Source organism: Oncorhynchus mykiss, chromosome 5 (assembly GCF_013265735.2).
Source record: "Oncorhynchus mykiss isolate Arlee chromosome 5, USDA_OmykA_1.1, whole genome shotgun sequence".
In the NCBI taxonomy this organism is placed as follows: Eukaryota; Metazoa; Chordata; class Actinopteri; order Salmoniformes; family Salmonidae; genus Oncorhynchus; species Oncorhynchus mykiss.
The window spans coordinates 30,058,611-30,073,126 of NC_048569.1; the positions used below are offsets into that span (position 1 = coordinate 30,058,611).

At 45.2% G+C, this 14,516-nt stretch overlaps 1 pseudogene; it reads right to left on the bottom strand.

Moving 5' to 3' along the window:
- The window catches only part of LOC110522908, a 43,050-nt pseudogene that overhangs the window by 22,894 nt on the left and 5,640 nt on the right, over positions 1 to 14,516 (bottom strand).

The following is a 14,516-nucleotide window of genomic DNA, read 5'->3' on the forward strand; positions in this document are numbered from 1 at the left end:
AGCCACTAAAACAGCTTTTGTAATTGTCACTCAGTAAGGGGAGAGAAAATAACTATGAAAACATATTGCAAAGGGCCGAGGTGAAACCAGGTTATATGATGACATCAGTTTCATATTCCCATTACCAGTTTCATTGTTTTCTGAACCTTTTTTCAAAGGAGGATTTTAGTTGTCCATAAACTTTATCATTGCCTCTTTTTTTAATTATTTTTTTTACATTTCAGATAAATCTCAAATAAACCCCACACACCTTCAGTCGCATAAAACAGCACCCAGATACAAACGTAAATCACAGTTGATACCTACACCCCCTTTATATGTTCCTCTCTGAACTGCTTCGGTGTCATAGTAACATCAACTGTCACTGGTCATCACCATAATCAGAGGCTAATGTCCTGCCATGTCCTTTGAAGTCCCAGCTGGCCTCAGGGGACAGTAGCCCCATCTATGCACATTGACACTTGTAACCAGGATCTAGACTCAAGGCATATGTGGTTCTTGCCCCAGGATGGGATGTGCGTCTCTTTTCTGTGACTGTGCAAACATGTGACACTCTCATCTGTTTAGCCCTGTAGTGGCATCCAAATGGGTGTCAGTCGGTTGTATTAGCTGGTTTAATGCTTCTGGACCCTCCATGCCCTCAGGCAGACTGCTTTAGTTTAGACACAGTCAGTCCCAGTGTGGGGCTGGGCTGTCCTAGGTCTGGGTGGGCTACAGCAGCCCTACTCAGCAAATTGGATGTAGTCTATCACAGTGCCATCCGTTTTGTCACCAAAGCCCCATATACTACCCACCACTGCGACCTGTATGCTCTCATTGGCTGGCCCTCTCTACATATTCATCGCCAAACCCACTGGTTCCAGGTCATCTATAAGTCTTTGCTAGGTAAAGCCCCGCCTTATCTCAGCTCACAGGTCTCCATAGCAACACCCATCCGTAGCACGCGCTCCAGCAGGTATATTTCACTGGTCATCCCCAAAGCCAACACCTCCTTTGGCTGCCTTTCCTTCCAGTTATCTGCTGCCAATGACTGGAACGAATTGTAAAAATCACTGAAGCTGGAGACTTATATCTCCCTCTCTAACTTTATGCATCAGCTGTCAGAGCAGCTTACCGATCACTGTACCTGTACACAGCCCATCTGTAAATAGCACACCCAACTCTCTCATCCCCATATTGTTATTGATATTGTTCCCCTCTTTCCACTGGGATTCTCTGCCTCTAACCCTATTACAGGGGCTGAGTCACTGGCTTACTAGGGCTCTTTCATACCGTCCCTAGGAGGGGTGCGTCACCTGAGTGGGTTGAGTCACTGATGTGATCTTCCTGTCTGGGTTGGCGCCCCCCCTTGGGTTGTGCCGTGGCGGAGATCTTTGTGGGCTATACTCGGCCTTGTCTCAGGATGGTAAGTTGGTGGTTGAAGATATCCCTCTAGTGGTGTGGGGGCTGTGCTTTGGCAAAGTGGGTGGGGTTATATTCTTCCTGTTTGGCCCTGTCCGGGGGTGTCATCGGATGGGGCCACAGTGTCTCCTGACCCCTCCTGTCTCAGCCTCCAGTATTTATGCTGCAGTAGTTTATGTGTCGGGGGGCTAGGGTCAGTTTGTTATATCTGGAGTACTTCTCATGTCCTATCCGGTGTCCTGTGTGAATTTAAGTGTGCTCTCTCTAATTCTCTCTAATTCTCTCTTTCTCTCTTTCTTTCTTTCTCTCTCTCGGAGGACCTGAGCCCTAGGACCATGCCTCAGGACTACCTGACATGATGACTCCTTGCTGTCCCCAGTCCACCTGGCCGTGCTGCTGCTCCAGTTTCAACTGTTCTGTGATTATTATTATTTGACCATGCTGGTCATTTACGAACATTTGAACATGGCCATGTTCTGTTATAATCTCCACCCGGCACAGCCAGAAGAGGACTGGCCACCCCTCATAGCCTGGTTCCTCTCTAGGTTTCTTCCTAGGTTTTGGCCTTTCTAGGGAGTTTTTCCTAGCCACCGTGCTTCTACACCTGCATTGCTTGCTGTTTGGGGTTTTAGGCTGGGTTTCTGTACAGCACTTTGAGATATCAGCTGATGTACGAAGGGCTATATAAATACATTTGATTTGATTTATTTTGCTCTTTTGCACCCCAGCAACTCTACTTGCACATCATCATCTGCACATCCATCACTCCAGTGTTAATGATAAATTGTAATTATTTTGCCACCATGGCCTATTCATTTTTGAGTGTACTTTTGTTTACCCCATGTGTAACTCTGTGTTGTTGTTTTTGTCACACTGCTATGCTTTATTTTGGCCAGGTCGCAGTTGTAAATGAGAACTTGTTCTCAACTGGCCTACCTGGTTAAATAAAGGTAAAATAAAAATACCGCCCAAGCCTAACGCACAGCTTTTTTGAACTCCATCTCCAGCCATCAGGGCTGTTGTAGGCATCCTCTGGGTTCTTGGTCATCAGGTACAGGTCCGCTGGCACATGGCTCTGTAATACACACAAAATAACATTCACATTTTACTGGGACATTTGATGCTCTTCATTTAACTTAGTATGTGACCATGAAAAGATTCAGTTGAGAACATAGCAGACACAGTCAGTCAACTGTGGGACTAAATAGACTACATGGCCAAAAGTATGTGGACACCTGCTCATCGAACATCTCATTCCAAAATCATGGGCATTAATATGAAGTTGGTCCCCCACTTTTCTGCTATAACAGTCTCCACTCTTCTGGGAAGGCTTTCCCCTAGATGTTGGAACATTGCTGCGGGGACTTGCTTCCATTCAGCCACAAGAGCATTAGTGAGGTCATGCAGGCCAGTCAAGTTCTTCCACACAGATCTCGACAAACCATTTCTGTATGGACCTCGCTTTGTGCAATGGGGCATTGTCATGCTGAAACAGGAAAGGGCCTTCCCCAAACTGATGCCACAAAGTTGGAAGCACAGAATCATATAGAATGTCATTATATAGTGTAGCATTAAGATTTCCCTTCACTAGAACTAAGGGGCCTAGCCCGAACCATGAAAAACTGCCCCAGATCATTATTCCTTCTCCATCAAACCTTACAATTGGCACTATGCATTTGGGCAGGTAGCGTTCTCCTGGCATACGCCAAACCCAGATTCGTCTGTCGGACTGCCAGATGGCGAAGGGTGATTCATCACTCCAGAGTCCAATTGCTGGGAGTTTTACATCACTCCAGCCGACGCTGAAAGTCACTGAGCGTTTCAGTAGGGATCATTGTACTCCTGAAAGATGGAAACAAATACATGTTAAAATGCTGTCAGGATCTGAGAGAAAGAGACAAATCAAATGTCCTATTTTTCTCTATTTGGTTTCATTTTCCCTACGTGGCCCTTCACCGCAGGGGAGGGGGAGAGAGAGCGAGAAAGAGCGTGTGAGAGAGAGAAGACCCAAATTCACTAAAAAGATGACACCTGCTACTATGACAGGATGTACTCAAGCCACTGCAACACTCAATATTCACCAGCTGTCTGGAAAGTCCGAATAAATCTCCCAATTCTGTCAACCAGCCTCCCCATACACTTCTCCACATCTTCTGGACTTGACTTTCTGACTGACAATTTCTCTTTTATATATTTTCAGATGAACAACAACAATCCACACCTCCTATCCTGAGAGCACTATGAAGTTGTAGGAGCTGTCGTTTTCCAGTTGGGGGGAGTTGGTGGATAAGGACATGAATAATCGGGCTGACACCCCAGCAAATTACCCCACATTACAACCAGACGATGGCCAATGTCCCCTGAGCTGAGGCAAATTGCAGGGGAACTATGCAAAATAACCACTGGGTGCATTTAAATGGAAACCTTTACCAGACAAAAAAAATCAGCATACAATAACTAATCTCTCTCAGCCGCAGAAAGAGATTGCACACGTTTCCCGACGTGTGCAATCGCTTCTTTCCTTTTAACTAAACACCAAAATTGACTTTGAAGGCTCCCATCTCTCCCTTTTATTTTCTGCCTCAGCGCCCAAGATGACGACAAAATGAGAGGAAGGACAAGTGGGGCAAAATGACTCCACTAAAAACCCATTTAATGCATAGTCTTAAAGTGGACAGAACCAAGGAAGATGGCATGAACCAAAGACTGATTAGGCCTAGTTCTGTGACAGTGGGTATGGTATCTATAGTTGTGTCGTTACTATAGTGGCCTAGAGTTTCCTTACCTACTACAGCGGTTTAAAGCCTGCACAATCCTAACCAATGAAGATACATTGTTTCTGCCAGCTAGAGTTCACTATGATAAAGATGTGTTATCCTTCTTACCTACAGAACTTAAACAGAAACAACATCACATGGAATATCAATTCAAACATGCATGCTCACGAAACGCGAGTGAATGAAATTGAGAGAGAGATAAATGGAAAGCGAGGGAATTCCCACCCCCCCGTGGGTGCATCTGGCCATGAAAGAGAGGAAAAGGTAGAAATGGAGCAAGAGAAAGAGGGAGAAAAAGAGAGCGGGAGCGAATTGGTGGCAAATGGGGCATGAAGTGCTGAAATCATGTCGCTGTCCAGTTCTGCCATATTGTTGTGGAAGCATGAACTTAAAGCAAGTCAATTTCTATCTTTCCACATGTTAGCTGCCTCATTGCATTTCAATCGAGTCCAATGGGGTCCAAAGAAAAGACGGGAGGGGGGTAGAGGACGACAAAAACAAAAAAATTTGGCCCACTGGTTTGGAACTGACACCTAAATAACCATGTCTCAAGTCTGGCCTTGTCTTTAAAATTGCATTTGCAAACATGGCACATTGAGATGAGAGAATGGATTACATCTGATATTTGTGTACTATTTGTCATGTTTAACTCCCAGACCCAGCTCCATTATCTGTCTACTGCAGCTATTCCCAAACCTGGGTGGGGGTACGCCAAATTAAATGTGATTCACATTTTTATTTTAAATGAACCATTTCAAACAGTCCATTTATATTTTCCAATAGGGCTATACATTTGGGTGAGTTTTTTTTTAGCGCCTGAGTAGCCTCGTTTCACTGCCAAAAATAAAATTAAACCATCTAGTGTTCAATGAAAAAACAACACAAAGTCAAATACAGGTAGCCTAGTCAAATAATTAACATCCAATCACATTAACCGTTACTCTCTCGTGGGAATATCCCTAATGGTCCGTTAGTGCACTTCTAACAACGCATAATCTTATACGGGAGCAGAAACCGGGCATAATACATGCAAATTACTGAATTACTACACTCTGTTCAATTTAAAATGATCCATAGCACGCCCTGCTTAATGTATTCAAATCCCTTTACCACTTTTATCTCCCCCACCATAAATATTTCATCGTATTTAATTCCATTGATAAATTCATTGTGAACGTAAATGGGACTAAACCCATGAATTAAATCAATTACACAATATTGTCATACTATACATTGTTTATTTCAGGCTGCATTTCTCCACAGGGTGAGCTGTGGAGAGAGAAAAGCCAGTGTTACAGTCCTGCCCCTCCACTCCCTCGCCTCCCTGACACCCCGTCCCCCGGGATGATCATCTGTCTGCCTGCCGCCTTTGTCACCAGTAACATTAAAGTACATTCTGGTGTCACGCTGAAATGGGTCCCTCCCACATTGCAGCCTGCGGCAGCGCAAACAGGGACAATGCCAGGAGGCTCAGCTGGGCGCTCCGCCCTTCCCCTTCCCCCGGCTCCCATGAAATCGGGAAGTACGCGAGCCATTTGACGACAAGTCAGTGTCTGTGTGTCCCAGGCTCTTCCCAGGCCTGGCAAGGGTGAGAAGAGACAATAAGGAAGGATGTGGTTTGGGTAGTCAAGGGTGACCTTCATGTTGCGTCATGATCCCTGACCCCCGTAAGAGATCAAACCATTTCTGTCCCACTGTGGGTTCAGGGTTTGGTTTGTCTGTGCTGGAGCTAATGAAAGATATTGGGGGGGACTCTGTGCTCTCCACTATGTTAACTATATATCAATGGACTCTCCTCTCCAGTGGCTTCTTTCTTCTTGACACCAGGCCATCCACCAAAAGTCTTCACCTCACTGTGCATGCAGATGCACTCACACCTGATGTGTGAGGTGAAGACTTTTGGTGGATGGCCTGGTGTCAAGAAGGGCAGCAAAGAAGCCACTTCTCTCTAGGAAAAACATCAGGGACATGATGACTGATATTCTGGACTGCTGAGGACTGGGGTAAAGTGATTTTCTCTGATGAATCACCTTTCCGATTGTCTGGGGCATCCGGAAAAAAAACTTGTCCGGAGAAGACAAGGTGAGCGCTACCATCAGTCCTGTGCCATGCCAACAGTAAAGCATCCTGAGACCATTCATGTGTGGGGTTGCTTCTCAGCCAAGGGTGTGGGCTCACTCACAATTTTGCCTAAGAACACAGCCATGAATAAAGAGCAACTTCTCCCAACCATCCAGGAACAGTTTGGTGACGAACAATGCCTTTTCCAGCATGATGGAGCACCTTGCCATAAGGCAAAAGTGATAACTAAGTGGCTCGGGGAACAAAACTTTGATATCTTGGGTCCATGGCCAGGAAACTCCCCAGAGTTTTTGAGAACTTGTGGTCAATCCTCAAGAGGCGGGTGGACAAACAAAAACCAACAAATTTTGACAAACTCCAAGCATTGATTATGCAAGAATGGGCTGCCATCAATGTGGCCCAGAAGTTAATTGACAGCATGCCAGGGCAGATTGCAGAGGTCTAGAAAAAGAAGGGTCAACACTGCAAATATTGACTCTTTGCATCAACTTCATGTAATTGTCATTAAAAGCCTTTGACACTTATGAAATGCTTGTAATTATACTTCAGTATTCCATAGTAACATCTGACAAAATATCTAAAGACACTGAAGCAGTAAACTTTGTGGAAATTAATATTTGTGTAATTCTCAACTTTTGGCCACGACTTTATTATCCTCAAAGTGGGAAAAGAAGGTGTTTACTTTGTCTGGAAGCAAGACGTCGGTGTCCATGATGTGGCTGGTTTTCTTTTTGTAGTCTGTAATTGCCTGTGTCTGAGCCGTTGAATTGCGACTCAACTTTGTCCCTATGGTGTAAGTAGAGTTATTAAAGTGACTATGCATAGATGATAACAGCAGAGAGTAGCAGTGGTGTAAAAGAGGGGTGGGGGCAATGCAAATAGTCTGGGTAGCCATTTGATCAGATGTCCAGGAGTCTTATGGCTTGGGGGTAGAAGCTGTTTAGAAGTCTCTTGGACCTAGACTTGGCGCTCCGGTACCGCTTGATGTGCGGTAGCAGAGAGAACAGTATTACTAGGGTGGCTGGAGTCCTTGACAATTTTTCTAGGCCTTCCTCTGACGCCGCCTGGTGCAGAGGTCCTGGATGACAGGAAGCTACAATCAATCAATCAATCAAATGTATTTATAAATCATTTTTTACATCAGCCGCTGTCACAAAGAGCTGGACAGAAACCCAGCCTGAAACCCCAAACAACAAGCAATGTAGATGTAGAAGCACAGTGGCTAGGAAAAACTCCCTAGAAAGTTCCTCTCTAGTTCCTCTCTAGGAAGAAACTTAGAGAGGAACCAGGCTCTGAGGGGTGGCCAGTCCTCTTCTGGTTGTGCCGGGTGGAGATTATAACAGAACATGGTCAAGATGTTCAAATGTTCATAGATGACCAGCAGGGTCAGATAATAATAATCACAGTGGTTGAAGAGGGTGCAACAGGTCAACACCTCAGGAGTAAATGTCAGTTGGCTTTTCATAACCGATCATTCAGAGTTAGAGACAGCAGGTGCGGTAGCGAGAGAGTCCAAAACAGCAGGTCCGGGACAAGGTAGCATGTCCAGTGAACAGGTCAGGGTTGCATAGCCGCAGGCAGAACAGTTGAAACTGGAGCAGCAGTATGACCAGGTGGACTGGGGACAGCAAAGATTCATCAGGCCAGGTAGTCCTGAGGTATGGTCCTATGGCTCAGGTCCTCCGAGAGAAGAGAGAGAGAAAGAGAGAGATTTAGAGGGAGCATTCTTAAATTCACACAGGACACCGGATAAGACATGAGACATACTTCAAATATAACAGACTGACCCTAGCCCACCGACACATTGCAGCATATATACTGGAGGCTGAGACAGGAGGGGTCTGGAGACACTGTGGCCCTGTCTGACGATACCCCCGGACAGGGCCATACAGGCAGGATATAACCCCACCTACTTTGCCAAGGCACAGCCCCCACACCACTAGAGGGACATCTTCAACCACCAACCTACTACCCTGAGACAAGGCTGAGTATAGCCCACGAATACCTCCCCCACGACACGAACCCAAGGGGGGTGCCAACCCGGACAGGAAGATCACGTCAGTGACAAAACCCACTCAAGTGATGCACCCCTCCTAGGGACGGCATGGAAGAACACTAGTAAGACAGTGAGTTAGAGGCAGGGTTAGGGTTAGAGGCAGAGAATCTCAGTGTAGAGAGGGAAACCGGGAGGGGAACCGGCCAGGCAGAGACAGCAAGGTATGTGTAGGTATGTACGGCAGGACCAAATCGGAAAGATAGGTAGGAGCAAACGCATGGAATGCTTTGTAGGTAAGCAGTAAAACCTTGAAATCAGCCCTAGCCTTAACAGGAAGCCAGTGTAGGGAGGCTAGCACTGGAGTAATACGATAAAAAATGTAGGTTCTCGTCAAGATTCTAGCAGCCGTGTTTAGCACTAACTGAAGTTTATTTAGTGCTTTATCCGGGTAGCTGGAAAGTAGAGCATTGCAGTAGTCTATTCTAGAAGTGACAAAAGCATCATTTTTGGACAGAAAGTTACTGATTTTTGCAATGTACCGAAGATGGAAAAAAATCTGTCCTTGAAATATTCTTGATATGTTAGTCAAAAGAGAGATCAGGGTCCAGAGTAACGCCAAGGTCCTTCGCAGTTTTATATGCGATGACTGTACAACCATCCAAGATGAATTGTCAGATCCAACAGAAGATCCCATTGTTTCTTGGGACCTAGAAGTAGCATCTCTGTTTTGTCCGAGTTTAAAAGTAAAATATTTGCTGCCATCCACTTCCTTTTGTCTGAAACAGGCTTCCAGAGAGGGCAATCGCCGTGTTTCAATGAAATGTACAGCTGTGTATCGTCCGCATAGCAGTGAAAGTTAACATTACATTTCCGGATGACATCACTAAGAGGTCAAATATATAGTGAAAACAATAGTGGTCCTAAAACGGAACCTTGAGGAACACCGAAATGTACAGTTGATTTGACAGAGGACAAACCATCCACAGAGACAAACCGATATCTTTCTGACAGATAAGATCTAAACCAGGCCAGAACTTGTCCGTGTAGACCAATTTGGGTTTCCAAGTTCTCCAAAAGGAATTGGTGATCGATGGTATCAAAAGCAGATCTAAGGTCTAGGAGCACGAGGACAGATGCAGAGCCTTGGTCTGACGCCATTAAAAGGTTCACGAGTGCAGGCTCAGAGCTATGATGGGGTCTAAGACCATCATAGCCATTTATTATATTCAACATAGGAGGGCCAAGCACAGGAAGCAGCTCTTTCAGTGGTTTAGTTGGAATAGGGTCCAGTATGCAGCTCGAAGGTTTAGAGGCCAAGACTATTTTCATCAATGTGTCAAGAGATATAGTATTAAAAAACTTGAGGGTCTCCCTTGATCCTAGGTCTTGGCAGTTTTGGGCAGACACCGGTCAACTGAGCTTTGGAGAAATACACATATTTAAAGAGGAGTCCGTAATTTGCTTTCTAATGATCATGATCTTTTTGTCAAAGAAGTTCATGAATTTATCACTGCTGAAGTGAAAGGCATCCTCTCTTGGGGAATGCTGCTTTTTAGTTAGCTTTGCGACAGTATCAAAAATACATTTTGGATTGTTATTATTCTCCTCAATTAAGTAGGAAAATAGGATGATCGAGCAGCAGTGAGGGCTCTTCGATATGGCACAGTACTGTCTTTCCAAGCTAACATCTCACTCAACGTCAACAAAACAAAGGAGATGATTGTGGACTTTAGGAAACAGCATCGATGGGACAGTTGTGGAGAAGGTGGAAAGTTTTAAGTTCCTCTGCGTACACATCACGGACAAACTGAAATGGTCCACCCACACAGACAGTGTGGTGAGAAGGCGCAACAGCGCCTCTTCAACCTCAGGAGGATGAAGAGGTTTGGTGTAGTGCCATTTCCGTTCCAATTTTCTGGAAGCTTCCTTCAGGGCTCTGGTATTTTCTGTATACCAGGGAGTTAGTTTCGTATGACAAATGTTTTTTGTTTTTGTTTTGTACGTCCTTGGGTAGGTGTAGGGAGTCTGGAAGGGCATCTAGGATTCTTTGGGTTGTCCGAGAATTTATAGCACGGCTTTTGATGATCCTTTGGTTGGGGTCTGAGCAGATTATTTGTTGCGATTGCAAAAGTTATGAAATTGTTTTCCGATAGTCCAGGATTGGGGCAGCAGGTGGTCTAGTGGTTAGAGAGTTGGGCCAGTAACCGAATGGTTGCTAGAGCAAATCCCAGAGCTGCCAAGGAAAAAACTATTGTTCTGCCCCTGAACAAGGCAGTTAACCCACTGTTCCTAGGCTGTCATTGTAAATAATAATTTGTTCTTAACTGACTTGCCTAGTTAAATAAAGGTCAAATAAATAAAATCATGAGGAAAAACATTAAGATCCACAATATTTATTCCACGGGACAAAACTAGGTCCAGAGTATGACTGTGGCAGTGAGTAGGTCGGGAGACAAAACCCACTGAGTCGATGATGGCTCTGAAAGCCTTTTGGAGTGGGTCTGTGGACTTTTCCATGTGAATATTAAAGTCACCAAAAATTAGAATATTATCTGCCATGACTACAAGGCAACCAGTCAGGATGCTCTCAATGGTGCAGCTGTAGAACCTTTTGAGGATCTGAGGAGCCATGCCAAATCTTTTCAGTCTCCTGAGGGGGAATAGGTTTTGTCGTACCCTCTTCACGACTGTCTTGGTGTGCTTGGACCATGTTAGTTTGTTGGTGATGTGGACACCAAGGAACTAGCTCTCAACCTGCTCCACTACAGCGCCGTCGATGAGAGTGGGGGTGTGCTCAGTCCTCTTTTTCCTGTAGTCAACAAACATCTCCTTTGTCTTGATCACATTGTTGTCCTGGCACCACACGGCCAGGTCTCTGACCTCCTCCCTATAGGCTGTCTCGTCGTTGTGGGTGATCAGGCCTACCACTATTGTGTTATCGGCAAACTTAATGATGGTGTTGGAGTCATGCCTGGCCGTGTAGTCATGAGTGAACAGGGAGTATATGAGGTGACTGAGCACTCACCCCTGTGTTGAGGATCAGCGTGGAGGATGTGTTGTTACCTACCCTTGCCACCTGGGGGGGCAGCCCGTCAGGAAGTCCATGATCCAGTTGCAGAGGGAGGTGTTTAGTCCCAGGGTCCTTAGCTTATTGGTGAGCTTTGAGGGCACTATGGTGTTGAACGCTGAGTTGTAGTCAATGAATAGCATTCTCACATAGGTGTTCCTTTTGTCCAGGAGGGAAAGGGCAGTGTGGAGTGCACTGGAGATTGCATCATCTGTGGATCTGTTAGGGCGGTATGCAAATTGGGGTGGTCTAAGGTTTATGGGATAATGGTGTTGATGTGAGCCATGACTAGCCTTTCAAAGCTCTTTATGGCTACAGACGTGAGTGCTACGGCTCGTTAGTCATTTAGGCAGGTTACCTTAGTGTTCTTTGGCACCGGGTCTGCTTAAAACATGTTGGTATTACACTCGGACAGGGAGAGGTTGAAAATGTCAGTGAAGACACTTGCCAGTTTGTCAGCGTATGCTTGCAGTACACGTCCTGGTAATCCGTCTGGCCCTGCGGCCTTGTGAATGTTGACCTGTTTAAAGGTCTTACATCGGCTGTGGAGAGGGTGATCACAAGTCTTCCGGAACAGATGGTTCTCTCATGCATGTTTCAGTGTAATTTGACTCGAAGCAAGCGTACAAGTAGTTTAGCTCGTCTGGTAGCTTCGTGTCACTGCGCAGCTCTCGGCTGTGCTTCCCTTTGTAGTCTGTAATGGTTTGCAAGTCCTGCCACATCCGACGAGCGTCAGAGCCGGTGTAGTACGATTCGATCTTAGTCCTGTATTGACGCTTTGCCTGTTTGATGGATCGCCGGAGGGCATAGCAGGATTTCTTATAAGCTTTCGGGTTAGAGTCCCACTCCTTGAAAGCGGCAGCTCTAGCCATTAGCTCAGTGCGGATGTTGCCTGTAATCCATTCCTTCTGGCTGGGGTATGTACGTACGGTCACTGTGGGGATGACATCATCGATGCACTTATTGATGAAGCCAATGACTGATGTGGTGTACTCCTCAATGCAATCAGAAGAATCCAGGAACATATTCCAGTCTGTGCTAGCAAAACAGTTCTGTAGCTTAGCATCTGCTTCATCTGACCACTTTTTTATTGATCGAGTCACTGTTGCTTCCTGCTTTAATTTTAGCTTGTAAGCAGGAATCAGGAGGATAGAATTATGGTCAGATTTGACAAAATGGAGGGCGAGGGAGAGCTTTGTGTGCATCTCTGGGTAGATAGTGTGGTCTACAGCTTATCATTAGATACTCTAATGAGCAATAGCTTGAGACTTCCTTAGATATCGTGCACCAGCTGTTATTTACAAAAATACATAGTTTGCCGGCCCTTGTCTTACCAGACGCTGCTGTTCTGTTGTGAATGTCCAGTTGGCAGTTGAATCTTCCGCGTAGTTCATCTATTTTATTTTCCAAAAATTGCACGTTTGCTTGCAGAATGGAAGGAAGTGTTTTTTCCCCGATCGTCTACAAATTCTCAGAAGGCAGCCTGCCCTTTGGCACCTTTTTCTCCGCCTTCTCTTCATGCAAATCACAGGGATCTGGGCCTGTTCCCGGGAGAGCAGTATATCATTCACGTCGGGATCTTCAGACTCGTTAAAGGATTTTAATAGACCCCGAAAGATCCCACCATGTCGAACGAACAAATTATCTTTCAGCATTTATGAAAGTGTATCGAAACAAGCTGTTACCATCACAGCTGTATTTATTTTTTTAATACGTTATGACTTTACTCGCATAAAAACTGTGGATAGTTAAGTGGTTATACACTCATTGCCAGGCAACATGAAGAGATCCTATCATACACTCACTGCCAGGCAACATGTGTATGAAGAGATCCTACCATGTGGAAGTGTTACCTCATCATACTCCATCAAAGCTTTCCTCCCACGGAAGCGATTGTAGAACTCAGGGATCCTTCATGGAGCAATAATCTGAGGGAGACAGACAGAGGAGGGAGGGTTATGCATGCACTTTATATGGTGCACTATCTTAAGTAATATTGAATGATAGGACAGTCATGTACTATAGTTATATATGTATTAATGCAAATAGGCAGAACCCACTTTGACCTCAGGGTAGAGGACATGGCAGGTGAGCTTGAATCGAATCTGATCATTGCTCTGAAAGAGACAGATAACCATTCAGCCACAAAACACTAGGAACACTACTAGTAAAGACAGAGATCATTACGGGTAATCAGACAGGTAGTCTCACACATCCAAGAAAAGTTTAGGTTAAAATCACTTCCAAAGGTTGAAAAAGCATACAAAACTTCCAGTGAGAGACCAGTCACTGTTAGTTGAAATCTCAATTAAGTGGCATTTGTCTCCATCTACAGTTGGAGCAGGGACACTACATCTCCCCAAAGTTCAGTCTCCCAACAGCATTTTGTTACACTGGTGGCTGACTAAAGGGCTTTCCAGACAGAAAGCGGCAGTAGAGTTTCCCTTTCATTTTCAATGGAGCTATGCGGGGGCGGAATTGTATCCAGGCAGAGCAGTCGGCAGTCCTTGTGCACGTGAAGGCGGTCTACCAGAGGCGGGAAAATAGGAATCTGCTCTATTTTTGCGATATCTGCTCCAGAGTTCCGCTTCCTGTCTGGGAAGCGCTTAAAGGGATACTTAGGGATTTTGTCAATGAGGCCCGTTATCTATTTCCCCAGAGTCAGATGAACTTGTGGATACCATTTTTGTCTCCATGTCCAGTATGAAGGACGTTAGATGTACACTGAACAAAAGTATAAAATGCAACATGCAACAATTTCAAAGATTTACCTGAGTTACAGTTCATATGAGAAATTCAGTCAATTAAAATAAATGACATTAGGCCCTAATCTATGAATTTCACATGACTGGGAATACAGATATGCTGATACCTTAAAAGAAAGTTGGGGCGTTGAACAGAAAACCAGTCAGTGTCTGGTGTGACCACCATTTGTACCATGCAGCACGACATCTCCTTCACATAGAGTTGATCTGGCTGTTGATTGTGGCCTGTGGAATGTTGTCTGACTCCTCTTCAATGGCTGTGCGAAGTTGCTGGATATTGGCGGGAAATGGAACGCGGTGTCGTACACGAAGAACTGGGAAATTTTCAGCTTCCAGGAATTGTGTACAGATCCTTGCAACATGGGGCCTTACATTATCATTCTGAAACATGAGGTGATGGCGGCAGATGAATGACATGACAATGGGCC